The following is a 13,501-nucleotide window of genomic DNA, read 5'->3' on the forward strand; positions in this document are numbered from 1 at the left end:
GAGGTTGTCACCTTCTCTTTAAGGGCTGGTGACCAACACTTCTTCCCCAACTGATCTCTTGTATCCCAGCACAAGGTACAAGCTGCTGCTTCCTCCTAGTCCCAGGCCAGTGTTTTAAGCAGATGAGGTGGTGGCTCTCATCCCTTGGGAATTGTGCCCTTTTCTGCTCTGGGGTCACCCCAGGGAGGCTCAGTGTACCATATCAGGTGGTGAAATTGGGAAAAGAATGATGAAACCAAGGATCAACTCTATCTCCCACACTACTCATTGCAGAAGAAAGCTCTCAGTGACCTGGGCAGTGCTCAGGAGCATTTTTCCTGTGTAGATCCTCTGTCCTCAGGTTCCTTCTGCCTCTCCTCCTTGTTTTCTCCGTAAGTGTTTTCCATCATGTGGCAATTTACGTGAGGGCAACTTTTTAGGGATTAAGAAAGATAAAATTGTAATTCTAAAGCTTGCAACTGCCTGTAACTGTATGATTTGTAGTAAATTTGTATCTGCAAACACCAAACTCAGTTCTGCGTGAATCTCTTGGCTGGAGGAATAATTTCCTTCAAATAGGATTGAGGCTCTTGAATAACACTCACTATGCCAGATGTGAGCTATTGGGAGCAGATGGATGCTGTTCCTAAGAAATAAAGGCAGTAAGATTGATGCTTGCAAGGATGCCAGTTGTATCCAGGACACTAATTGGGGCTGGCAGGTATGCTGGGAGTGTTTGCTGGCATGGAAGTTGGCGATCAGACATCTGAGTGGCTTCTCTGGTGGACAGAGATAAAGGACCAGGGTCTGGTGTGCCTGAGAGATGCTTCCAGCCGTGCTGGCAGGGGAAGAGCTGTACAGTGACTGCAGGGCTCCATTGGATCACGTTGGATGCATCACTCAGCAGGAGGTTAACAAGTTTCTTGGAAGGATTCTGTTGGTTAGAGAACAGATTCTGGCTTGTCTTTTGTGTTTTTTTATGGAAACCCCCAAAAAGAAACATTTTTTCCCCACTCTGTAATTATGAGCTCATCAGCCACGATGGTAGTCATTTCAAGTATTCATGTGACCAAGAGCCGCTGGTGTCTTGATACCCTCCTAAAACATCCTTACATCCAAACCTAACCCTTTTATACCTTTCCTGATATTACCAGTCCCCTGTGCCATCCCTGGGCAGGAGCCTTGCCATGTCCTTGTCATCTCTGCGTTTCAGCTGCAGCCACCTTCTCAGAATCATTGAGGTTGGAAAAGACCTCCAAGACCATCAAGTCCAACCTGTGACTGATCCCCACCTTGTCAACCAGACCAGAGCACTGAGTGCCACGTCCAGTCGTTCCTTGAACACCTCCAGCAACGGGGACTCCACCACATCCCTGGGCAGCCCCTTCCAATGCCCAACAACCCTTTCCATGAAGGAATTCTTCCTGATGTCCAACCTTAACTTCCCCTGGCACAGCTTGAATCCAATTCCTCTTGTCCTGTCACTGGCTGGTTGGTAGCAGAGCTCAGCCCCCACCTGGCTACAGCCTCCTTTCAGGCAGCTGTAGAGAGTGAGGTCTCCCCTGAACCTCCTTTATTGAGTGAGCTGAACATCCCCAGCTCCCTCAGCCGCTCCTCATATGACTTATGACTTCTTGACCAGCCTGGCTCTTTCCATTCCTGCCTTGTTTTCCATCCTGTCATGTTTCAGGGGTGCTCTTCTTGGGGGCAGGTTACCCCAGGGCTTTTCCCCTTGCAGTCAGAAACATTTCCTTCAGTCCTTGTCCCAGCTGAAGGCTGTAGGAGCAGGCAATGCTCTGTGGCTGCTTCTCTGCACAGAGGTTTAATTTTGAGCCCAGGGTTGGACACTTGACATAGGCTGGAGTAAGGGCGCTTGCAGCATGATTCAGGGACAGAAAAACTGAGGATTTTAAGCAACATTAAAATTTACTCTGGCTCTCTCTCCCACTCCAGTCTGCCTGTGCATTGAGTGTGTTTCCCAAATTGTCCATATGTTTAACAAATCCTTCAGGTTCTTAGCTGGAAGCTTTCAGCTTTGACCCACCTGGAACCATGTCATCTTGGACAGTCATGCAGCCCTCAGGCCAACAGCTTTCTGTGTAACACCAAAAAATAAATTGTCTGTTGAAGTGGTGCCTACTTCTGTGAGAAAATTGGCAAAAGGCAATGGTCTGTGCCTGCTGTCTCGATGTGGAAGACAGATTAGGCCTTCTGGAGGGGGTTCCTCACCTGTTGTGTGAGGCGCCAGGCAAAGGCAGGGAGGGGGGGGAAAGTCTGTATCTTAGTGATTCAGACTGTTTTTAAATAAAACAACACATTAAAATTGGCTCAGATGACTGTAGCTGGCACAAAAAGATGAATTGTTCTCATCAGCTTGTTTCAGGCTGTTGGACTCTTGAAAAATGAAAATGAACCTCTTGCATTTCTTCCAGTGCTGTGAGCCCTGTGCTTGCTTTCCTCTGCCTGTGCTTCACCTTCTCCTCCTCCTCCTCATCTGCTCTTTAACCTGGGCTTCTGGCAGGGCACACAGTTCACAGAGGTGAAGTGTGTGTTATCTTAATTCAGATGTGGAAAACAAGGGGCAGGCGTGCTGAATAATGTGTCCCAAACAGCACAAGGCTCCTTCAGGTGGGAACACCAGCCAAGGAACTCCTTGGATTTCACCCTTTTCCTGGGTGCTGCCTGGTCTGGGCGGCCTCTTTGAAGGAAAAGCCCTAAGGCAGCTCTGCCAGGCTGTGGCTTCAGGAGATGGATGCCTTTTTGTGTCCAGGGATTGTAAACAGGGCTCTTTCAATAGCTATTTCGTAACAGGAATCTTATTTCAACACTCTGGGGATTTCTTTTTTCTCCGGGGTTTGTGGAGTTCAGCAGAATTCTGTGCAGTTGCGTGTGCAATGTACTCTGTGGTTTCACCCCGCCACAAAAATAAATCACCAGGATCTCACTCTTAGGCAGCTGGATCACAAAAGACAGGCCCTTGCGTGACCAAGGACAAGAAAAAACCCACAGCTTCCTATGGTGAGGTTTCTGCTACAAAGCACTAGCAACTGCTTTTTCCTCTGTGCCCAGACTGCACTGAGAGCCAGCAGCCTAAACACCACAGCAGAAGTGTAGAAATAGTGAATTCCCATAATGGGACTCAAGAGAAGGAGAAACACTTTCCATTAAATAAGGAATACCTCTGTCTGTATAAGAAACCACCAGTATTTTTCCAGCAGTGCATCTAAGATCTTCATCGTTCTCCTCCTCTCTCCCTCCACAAAGAACATGTACAGGCCAATGCACTTCAGCCTAGTTAAATGTTGGCTCCTCAATGTTTTCTCTTTCCAAATGTCTCCCATTTATAGCTTTCCAGCATTTGGCAGCAGGAGTCGGCGTGTTCCCGTGCGTGCTAGTGCCGAGGCAGGTCACTGAGTTATAATTGGCTCGGGCTGGCACCCTGACTCGCTTTGAATTCCATGCCTGGCGGGAGAGCAGGGCTGCCGAAAGCTGTGCCTGCCCCTGGGAATCAGCAGCTTGTCCTCCCTGAGTGTCGGTGCTGGTGGAGGGTTCCCAGGCCAGAGTACACCTGGGGCGTGCGCGTCTGCAGGAGAAATAATTTTCAGTTCTCGTAGCTAAAGCCTTTCTTGAGCAGCTGCTGAGAACAGCACTCAGTGGCTCTTGGTTTATTCCAAGGTGATTGCCCTTCCCTTTTTCTCCAAGCGTGCAGCTCCACGCACTCCCACTTTGAGCCCATCTCCGCCTGCTCCCATCAGATTGTCCCTTGTTCCCAGACACGTCACCTGGCGCTGCCATGATGGACCGATGGCTCCTGAGCCTGTTCTCTGTTCATTCATCCCTGTTGGCACCCCTGGTCTCCTTCCCTCTGGAAACTTGGCAGAGCAGCTGGAGGAGACAGCATTCACAGCCTTTGCTTCCGAGCCCCAGGGGAAGTACATCTCAGGAGAAGCATTGCAGGATGAGAGATGGGGAGGATAAAAGTTCCATCCCTTGGGGATGGAGCTATGGTCTCTTGCTGACAATCCAGTGTTGTTTTATTTGGTGAGTCTTTCGATAATGTAATGTTTCAAGGTTGTGGTGTAACGTGAGGCGAGGGGTTACACCCCTCTCCCTGAGTCAGGGGTGAGCTGATGCCCTTCCACTCCCCAGCTACTTATTGAAAAAACTCTGGAAATTCAGCTGCCTCATTCCTGGGAGGGCTGAGTAGGATCCCAGGAGGGATGGTGGTCCCTCTCCTCCTCACTGCCCACAGGGTCTGTCTCTGGGGAGGTGCCCAGGGCCCTGCTGCAGGTGCCTGTCTGTGACTGGGGTTTTTGGTGAGGTTTTGTGGGTCTGGGCTGATGCAAGACCCAGTGTCTCCGCCTGCTTTTAATCAATCTAACACAGCCCACTTTTCTGGTGGAAAGACCTGCAATTTATATCATGTGGCAGCAGCCCTGGATCCAAAATGAACCACTTTCAAGCTGATTGATGCTGCCTGGGGAGAAGCTGAGGATGGATAGCAGTAAATCAGTGTAAAGGAGTGCTGCATCTCAGAGTAGTGGATTTTTAGTAAAATGGTTAGGACCTGTTTATTTTGCTAAATCTATATGATATAGTACAGACAGTAGCGTGCACCACCCACGTATCATGGGCATCAAAAAGTGGAAGCAGTTTTATGGTGAGTGGAAGATGGAAATAAGAGCTGGGAGATGGTGGTTCTGGGCCTGTCCTTGTAGAGGAAGGTGATAAAGCTGAAGAGACAACGTGTTTTTCTGCAGTCCTGATTTCTCACTCTTTTCCATGCCTTTCAGTGGATTACATCAGGCTGTCACAGGTCTACCACAGTGCTGTAAATCACTGCTCCAGCACTGCCTGTTGGAAGTGCTTTTGCTGGAGGATGTCTTGCAGTCTTGGAGTCCCCTGGCAAAGCAAGGTGTGAACCTCTGCAGTGATCTCCTGGGGTCCTGATGGGCCTGGGCACAAGTGAAGGATTTAACCACTTCCTCGCCCTTCCCAGCACTCTGCTCCATCCAAGTGATGCTCCTTTTTTCTTACTTTCCTGCATGTTTTTTGCCCTTCTCCTACACGCTCTCTGCCCCGAGGCTTGTCTGTCTCCAGATTCCCATCACCGGGATCCAGCACAGAATTTTCCTGGGTGTGTGGCAGGCACCCTGTGGCAGGGACGAGGAAGGCAGGTCTGTGCCAGCTGCAGAGGCTGCTCCATTGGCTGGACTGGTGGAGGCCATGTGGGTGAGCAAGGCTGGGTGTGCAGGATCTGCCCTTCCTCCGTGACTCAGGGCTTCCAGGCAGCAGGGAGGGGGACCTTGTTAGCCAGAAACTGGAGAGGGAAAAACGTGACCTGATGCCAGTGGGTGGATGCAGCAGGGCTCTGGCAGCCAGCCTGTCCACTCTGTGGTGCCATGCTGACTCCATGGTTTTCCTGCCAGTGGCTGAGGCTTTGCTCCTCCACTGCCACGGGGGTGTTGCAGTGCTGTTGTATTCGTGGCACCACTTCTGCTCATCTTCCCATTGCCTTGTGGCTCCCACACATCCCTGGGATATGGGGTGCTGCTCTACACTCTCTTCTGTTGTAACTTCTGTGTTCTGTTGTTACCTGGGATTGCAGTGTGAGCAGTAACCTATGGGGAAAATGGTCTCTGGGGGCAGTAGGACAGCCAGCATTTTCCCTGTCATAATTCCCCTTCCCTGAACCTTTCTGCCTTACTGGTACCATATCTCGAGGCCTTTGCAGTAGGGGTGAGTCACTGAGTAGTGAATTATAAATGATGTTTATGGCTGTCTTTACCTGGCAGTGTGGAAATTAGATCTTGGAGATTTGGGAGGTATAATTAAGGGAGGTGAATTTATTGTTTTAATACTGCCTTTGACAGAACATTTAGGGTTTGGGCAAGAAGCAGCTTTCATTTGTATGTCATTTTTCAGTGCTGATACCATATTACCTTAGCCAAAGCAGGTATTTTTCAATACAAAAGGTGCTGTTGTGCACCTTATGGAGAATTCCTTGCACTCCCATTTTCCTCTGCAAGCTGATCATTTAGCATCAACCATGGTCTGGTACTTGACCTTTTTGGAGAGGAAGAGGATATTTTGTTGTAGCAGACTTTGAGAAATACCTCCCTCAGCGAGTGGTTTGGATGCAAAGAGGTTTGAGACCCTTCTGGGACTGATCCCTCTCCCCAGGTTGGTAGAAAAACAGCTCTACAAGCTTGAAGTGGCTCCTGGAGAGCCAGGAATGAGGAGGAGGATGGAGGTGAGACCTGTCCCTGTCTTGTGCTGCAGGCTAAAGTTCTCTTGGTTTTTCACTATTAATTTTCTTTAAAAGGCTTTCCCCTTGATGAGTCACTTAAAACATTTAAAAAAAGCCTTTTAATATTAGCAGTTAGGTTTTAGTGTTTCAAATTGAAACATTGATTGTAATGGATACTCATCTGGTGATTTTCTTCTTGGCAAATCAGCATTTTCCAGTTCTCCTCCTCGCTCCAGGAAATAAAAAAGTCCCCTTGGAAAGTTCCCAGGAGCTCCAAGTTTTCCATTCAGGGGTCAACTGCTTTCCATGTGCCAACAGGTGGCTGCTTTAAGCCCCAAAACTGGGGTGGTTTTTTGCCAGTCAGTGCATTTGGCCAGAGGTTTTCCACAATTTCTCTCTTTGTGTCTCTGTGGTGAGATGACACTTTGAGAAGAGCTCTCAAAGGTGCTGCCAGGGCTCATGCTCCTTAGTGGTTTTGTGCTGGAAAACCTTGGCATTGCTTGGTCCTGGTTGTATCCTAAAAAGGCAGGTGCAGTTCAGGTAGACAGTTTGGGCTGAATTTTGTGTGAACTCTGCATTCTTGTGTTTAAATGCACAGAAAGCAGCAGGGTTGCTGCACTTTGCCTGCTGCTGGGGTTCCTCCATGGTGCCTCTGTGTTTGCTGGCTCTGGGCCCTGGCAGAGGGCGAAAATCCTGGGTTAGGATGGCATTTCCCCTGGAGTTGTGCTGCATGTGCTTTATGCAGTCCCGAGGGCTCCCTGCAGGGCTCCCCATTCCCCAGCTGCTTGGCACTGCTCAACCCTCCCTGGTAAGTGCATTAACTCCTCTGTAAGCCGTGGGCGCCGGTCTCCTCCACCAGACAGCGCTTAGCAGTCTGGGTTTGCAATAAGTGGAGTTTCTTGGTGAGCTCTGGCCTTCTGGAAGGGACTGTCTGAACCCAGAAGTGCTCCCAGTCCTGTCCTGCTGTCATGTGGGTGGTGGCAGTGCCCAGCTCCTGCCCCAGCACTTCCCCACAGTGGGAATGCACTATTTGCAGAGGCTTCCTGCCCAAGCTGGAGTTCTTGGGCATTTCTGAGCTTGGCGTCTTTCAATCCCACCCTTTCTGGAAATGAAGGAATACAAGGACGGGTAGTGCAGGTGTGGTGGGGATGCTGGTGGGTTCACAGAGGAGCTGGACTGATCTGTGAGGCTTCAGGGCTCCAGAGCTCCATCAGCTCCTGTCTCTGCTAGACAGAGAGTTTTATTGACAGCTGGGAGAGGGCACAAATGAGCATGGTCATGCTGAGGACTAAGGTGTATCTATCTTCATATGGAGACCCTGGTTTTGAGCAGTTATGCCTCAGGGAGCTGCAGGACCTCTTTTTCCACTTGTGTAATGGTCCCAGCTGCTGTGGAGCTGCTCTCGATGACACCACCATGAGCCCAAGTGGAATGAAATCCTCCCTTGTGTGGAGACAAAAACTCTCCATATTGGCTTTTCTGCTGACTGTGTTCATTTGGAAAACGGGGTTTGTGTTTAGGGAAGGAACAACAGGGAAAATAGAGGGTTAGCAAGAAGTCTGATGCAAGAAGAGGGTCACGAGGCTGGTGTTGCTGACCAACAGTGCTCTCCCAAGGGGCTGGCCTGTAGTTTTGCAGCCCTACCTGTAGCTCAGATGCTGCCTCCTCCTTTGTCTCATCATGTTCGGGCCTGCCACAGATTGAAGATTTTGCATTAATTTCGGAGAAGGAATGTGCACTGCTCTGCTTCCCCTCATCTTGAGTGGGGAAGGTTTTTGTGAAGGGAGGGGTCAAACAGAAATCAGATTATGAGCTATTTGGGGGAGGAGCTGGGGCAGGTCATCCTGAGGTTCTGGCAAGCGTGCAGCTCGGAGTGGGGTGGTATGTGCATGGAGCTGCTCTGTGACCCATTGCTGAAACAATTGACTGGGGTTGGCAGTTGGTGTGAAGCACCATGCCAGGTGTGACACTAACTCTGGTTGGAGTATGTGAGCACAGCCCTGCCCCCTGCTCCGCCCCGGCTGCTCAACACGTGAAATAGGGCAAATGTGTTGGCTTTTCTCCACTGTTGTTTCCATTTCCACAACAGAAACTAAATCTTATGACTTCCTGCTCTTCCGAGCATGTCTGCTTTGGGATGCTAGAGAGGAGGATGTGGGTGAACACAGATTGCCTGTGCAGCCTTCCCTGCAGCATTGACAGCGCCGGCGACAGTTGTGGTGGTGGTTCTGTGGTCTTTGGCACTGGGCTGTGCCAGCTCTTCCCTGCTCCCATGCTCCTTCCAGGGGTACTTCCTGTGTGACACAGCCCCAGATGTGCTGGAGGGATGTTCCCATGGATGGGATGGGGAAGAGGAAGCGGCGCAGACCGGCATCACCCCCGGGTATTCCTGTTCTGTTCCCAAGCACATCTGCCGGCAGGAGTCACTTCCCACAGCTGGGTCAATGTGGTGAATCATGGATGCAGGGTTGGTGCTTTGAGGGTGTTAATGCTCTGTTGCTGGTGCCCACATGGAGTGCTGCCACTTTCTGTGCTCATCTCTGCAGCCTGGGACCTGCCTACCCAAATGCCATCTAGAGGCTGCAATGACCAGGAATTAAGTGGAAAATGGATTAGTAAAGTACTGTAACAAGAATGGTGACTTCCAGGACTTGGTACCAATGGACTGAATGGAAAAAGCAATATATTTTAAACACCCAAAAAGCAGACAGAGGGATCAGCAGCTCTGTGAGGGGGCTGTGTAAATGGAGATCACTCAGCGCTCTTCTCCAAATACGAGGTTGTTTTTTTTTAAAACTACACTCTCTCCTTAGTCTCTCCCAAATATATTCTTTAGGGGCTTGCAAAAGGAGGGAAAGCAGACAGGAGTTGTTTCAGCCTTCCAAAAATCATAGAATCATAAAATCACAGAATGATTTGGATTGGAAGGGACTTTAAAGATCATCTCATTCCACCACCCTGCCATGGGCAGGGACACCTTCCACTAGATCACGTTGCTCAGCACCCCATCCCTGCTCATGGCACGGGGTTGGAATGAGATGATCTTTAAGGTCCCTTCCAACCCAAACCATTCTGTGATTCTATGAAATACTGGGTGCTCAGGATGGAAACATATCCTGCCCTGGGCAGTGGAAGCTTTTTGCCCGGTTGCTTTTGGAGGACCATTGCACTTGGACCAAACTACGCGAAGCTGCCACATCCTCCGAGCCCCCACATGCAGGGAAACCCACATCCCTGAGTTTGATCCATGTGGTTATGGGCCAGCACCTGCTGGGGTAACACAGACCTGGCTGTGGCTTGGTCCTGAGGGTACCTGGGGGGCAGCATGAGCACAGAGCTCCGTCCTGGCCCAGCCCTGTGCCCACTGCTCCCTGTGCCAGGGAGCTCTTCACAGGCACCAGTGTCTGTCTAATGCTTCCTGTGATTTAATAGGAAATTTCTCTTGCAGTGGCAGCTGCTGCCAATTTGTGTGGCCCTTTTTTTCTCTGACCTCAGTTAATTCTTTTTTTGTCTATTGCTGAGCGATGCTTAAAGTTTTCCATCAGGTTTTCACAATCCAGCCTCTGTGATGCCATTTCCTAGTGCTGAGGAGGCCAGCTTTGCCTCTGCCTCATAATGTGTAAAATGCACTTGAATTCGTCACACTGCTTGGTTGTTCTGCCTTTCAGCTCCCATTCCTGTCTGTGAACACCCAACTCTCCTTGGCCATGGAACAGCTGTTACGTGGTGCTGCAACCCTGGAGCCCTTCCCCGGGACTGACCTCCTGAGCTCTGCTTGGGAGCTGAGCTTGCTCTGTGTTAGTCCTTCTGTCTTCTGGGTGGTTGTATTTTTCACCCCCTTTTTTTTCACGGGCAGTCCTTAAAGATGCAGGGAAGGTGCCTCTCATAGGATCGCAAAAGATTAAACAACAGTAGCCTGTGAGCTGCTGCCAGATGTTGTTCTCTTCCCCAGACTATCTCCTTGGCAGAGATTTCCCAAACCAGTTGATTCCAGGGCTCAAGAGCACTTTGATCTGCAGGAACACGTTTACAAAGTCTCTGGTTCTCAGCATGCAACTGTGTCCTTCATCATGTCCCATGGGGACGGGTGCTCCCATCATGGCAGGCGATCGCTGGACCTGCGTCCCTTTCCCACTGCATCTGAGGATCAGTGAGGTGCTGTCCTTTGGTGAATCACATTTGGAGGAGGACTCTTCTTCCTGTAAGAAGAGACGTGGCTAATGGCCAGCTGAGCACGTGGAAGTCAGGGTGAGCAGTGCATGGGAATGTCCTCATCTGAAGTTCACCACCGCAGGGACGTCGGGACATGTGGTGTGCCTGGCTGCCTGTGGCATTCCCCAGCTCATGAGGGATGGGGCTGATGGGGAGTTTGGGAGTGTGGGATGAGAGCAGGCTTGGCTCAGACTCATCTTTTCCCCATGGCAAGCTGCTGCCTTCTCTCAGCAGGGATGCTGTTGCTCTCACAAAGAGTCTCTTGTGATTCTGCCACCGCACTCAACCAGACTATGAAGCTTTTTGTTGAACTCTTTTTAATTTTTTTTCCCTTCGGGTGATGTCAAAAGCTGGCTTCTCTGCTCTGGATAACAGGCATGTCTGCTGGAGGCATGGATTAGGTCAGCTCTCTCTTGCTAGACCACAAAGGGGAATGTGGTTTTACGCCTAACCTCTGTCAAGCAGGCAGAGCAAATCCCGGAATCACAGGATGGGTCAGGTTGGAAGGGACCACAGAGGCTCATCTGGTCCCACCCTCCTGCTCAGGCAGGGTCATCCCAGAGCACATGGCACAGGACTGTGTCCAGATGGTTCTGGAATATCCCCAGTGAGGGAGACTCCACACCCTCTCTGGACAATCTGTTGCACAGTAAAGAAGCTCTTCCTCATGTTCATATGAAATTTCCTGGGCATCAGTTCCTGCCCGTTGCCTCTTGTCTTAATAAAAAATCCTCTTGATAAGAGGGGGGAACTTCCTTCACCCCATGCCTGCAACTGTGGCTCATGGCCTGGCTCTGACATCAGCTCCTGGAGTAGTGCAAGAGTGGAAGAGTTTGTTCTCCTTGCTGGATATTTCATCACCCCCCAGCCTGTGGCAGTATAACTTGTTCAGGGATATGAGCCACCATCCCCTGCAGAAGCTGGCACAGACTGGCTTCCTCTTCCATAGCCCTGGTACGTGCCACACAAGCCCTGATGATCAGTGATGGAGAACCTGGGCTTTAGAGCAGCTTTGCAAAAGCAAATCCTCCAGTCCCCCTGCTGCCCAGGACTTGCTGCAAGAGTAATTCTGTACCCTTCTGGTTCGTTGTTCTTGGGAGAATCAGGACCTCTGTGTTCACCATTTTGCCCTGACATTTTACTTTAAACCAGATTTAAATGAAAACCTTTTTTTTTTCCCTGTAACCTCTATATTGTAGAGGGAAAACTCTTCCACTATATTGTGGAAAGCAGAGAAGAAGCAAAGTGATGACATACCTTATTACCTACTGGCACTTGACTTGAGGTTGTGATTTTTTGGCAGCAATTTCTCCAAGGTTATTCCAGCTGGGAAATGATATGGCCTGCTTGCAGGCTGTTAGACCTGGGGCCCTGCTCCTTCAGCAGACATATCTCTGGGTTTATGCCATCTGCGTGGTGTAGCCCTCTGGCAACTGCACCATCAGCTCTGATTTGGGCAAAGCCCTCTGCTTCCCGGGAATACTGCTGAGCCTGTCCATTCCCCTCTCCCTGGGATCCCCTGCAGCCTGCAGCACTCTTAATTGATTCAATTAGGATATTATCTTACGAGTTTCCTGTTGATGAAGGAGCTGTCTGCCAACGTGTTGGCTGTTGACACAAAGCTGCTTTTCAAAGGCTCCCCATCCCCAGCGGTGTTATCGCCTGCCCTGTTAATGGACAGCTCGGGATGGGGACAGTGGGATCCCACAGTGTGCACAGACCTCCGGCTCCTCCAGACACACTCACTGCCCAGACATTCCTGGGTTAATAGGAAAAACGGCTAATTGATAAGATAAATTGGTAGTGGAGATAAATGTGGATAAACATGGGCTGTCCTGATGTTCTGTTGTGGGGAGCCTGGCTGTGTACTGGATATATCACTTGGACTTCCCTGCCCCAGTCCTGGATCTGGGAGCCACAGTCTGGCAGCCTGTGATCCCCCTCCTTTTTGCCAAGGGATCATTGAAGAGTATGATATAACAGCTTCCCACGTAATAAAAGCAGACCAAAATGCTTTAAACTACATCCACTCCAATCTTTTTTTGCTATTTTCTCGTCTGTCACAAATATTTAAAAATAGTCCTGGAAGGGTAGAAACAATGGAATTATTGTTTGAGGTTCTTTCCCTTTAATTTTTCTTCCCAACCTGGCTGAGTGCATTGTTGAGAGCAAGACTTGGCCTCTCTGTGCTCTCGTGTGCTCGGCAGGGAAAGCACTGCTCTAGAGGGCTGTGTGTCTGTCTGCCTCTTGTCTGCCCATCTCCCCAGGATCTTGCATGGCCCCTTCTGGGAATGTGATGTAAGCAGTGTTGTTTGGAGTTTGGATGGAAACCCTCCCGCAAAGAAGATTTGTGGGATCTCTCCATGCCAACCACCTCCCTTCTACAGTTTTTGCCTGGTGGGGACTGTGTTTCCCTGCCACAACTGGGGAGGAGGGTGTTCTCCCAGTAAACCTGCCTTGGTGCTGGAGTCTGCAGACCATCTCCTGATGCCTCTCTGTGTATCCCCCCCCAGGCCTGGTGGAGTTGCTGCACCTTTACCCTTTTCCCATCCCTTTTTCAGAGCTGGGCCTGCTTCCTTTGGCTTTTCTGGGCAAGACCAGTGCAACAACCTGTGCTGTAGTCCCCATCCTGCAAAGTCAACAGGAGTAAGACAGGCCAGAAAAGACACAGGGGACCTCAAAACCTGGAGATCTGCCAGCTTTCTGGAGACTTTCCGTGTCTCTGGGGCATCTCTCAGGTCTGGAGCTGATATTTTCTGGTCACAGTTTCGTGCTTTTGTGTGTGTGTGTAGCACTACAGAAAAACCATCAGCCACAGGCTGCGTTTCTGCAGATGTGTGCTCCTGTGTCTGCTATCCCAAACTGCCTGCAGTGCTTACAGCCAGTGCTGGGCTTGTTTTCTTTGGAGTGAGTGTTTTAGCTGTTCTTCCCACAGGCTCATGCGTAGGAGAACTGGTGAACTAGTATTTGCTGCTGCCTCCTCCAGAGCTGCGTGATGTGGCAGCCAGGCTGTGTGGGATCCATGGGACTGAGCCCCTGCCTTGCCACTTCCCCACCTTC

The 13,501-nt window shown here is 50.2% G+C and overlaps 1 protein-coding gene across 4 annotated transcripts in view; it reads left to right on the plus strand.

Moving 5' to 3' along the window:
• Positions 1-13,501, plus strand: part of SH3PXD2B (SH3 and PX domains 2B) — a 69,242-nt gene that overhangs the window by 15,571 nt on the left and 40,170 nt on the right. The window lies entirely within an intron of this gene.

The sequence above is a fragment of the Pseudopipra pipra genome, chromosome 15 (genome assembly GCF_036250125.1).
Source record: "Pseudopipra pipra isolate bDixPip1 chromosome 15, bDixPip1.hap1, whole genome shotgun sequence".
Taxonomy (NCBI): domain Eukaryota; kingdom Metazoa; phylum Chordata; class Aves; order Passeriformes; family Pipridae; genus Pseudopipra; species Pseudopipra pipra.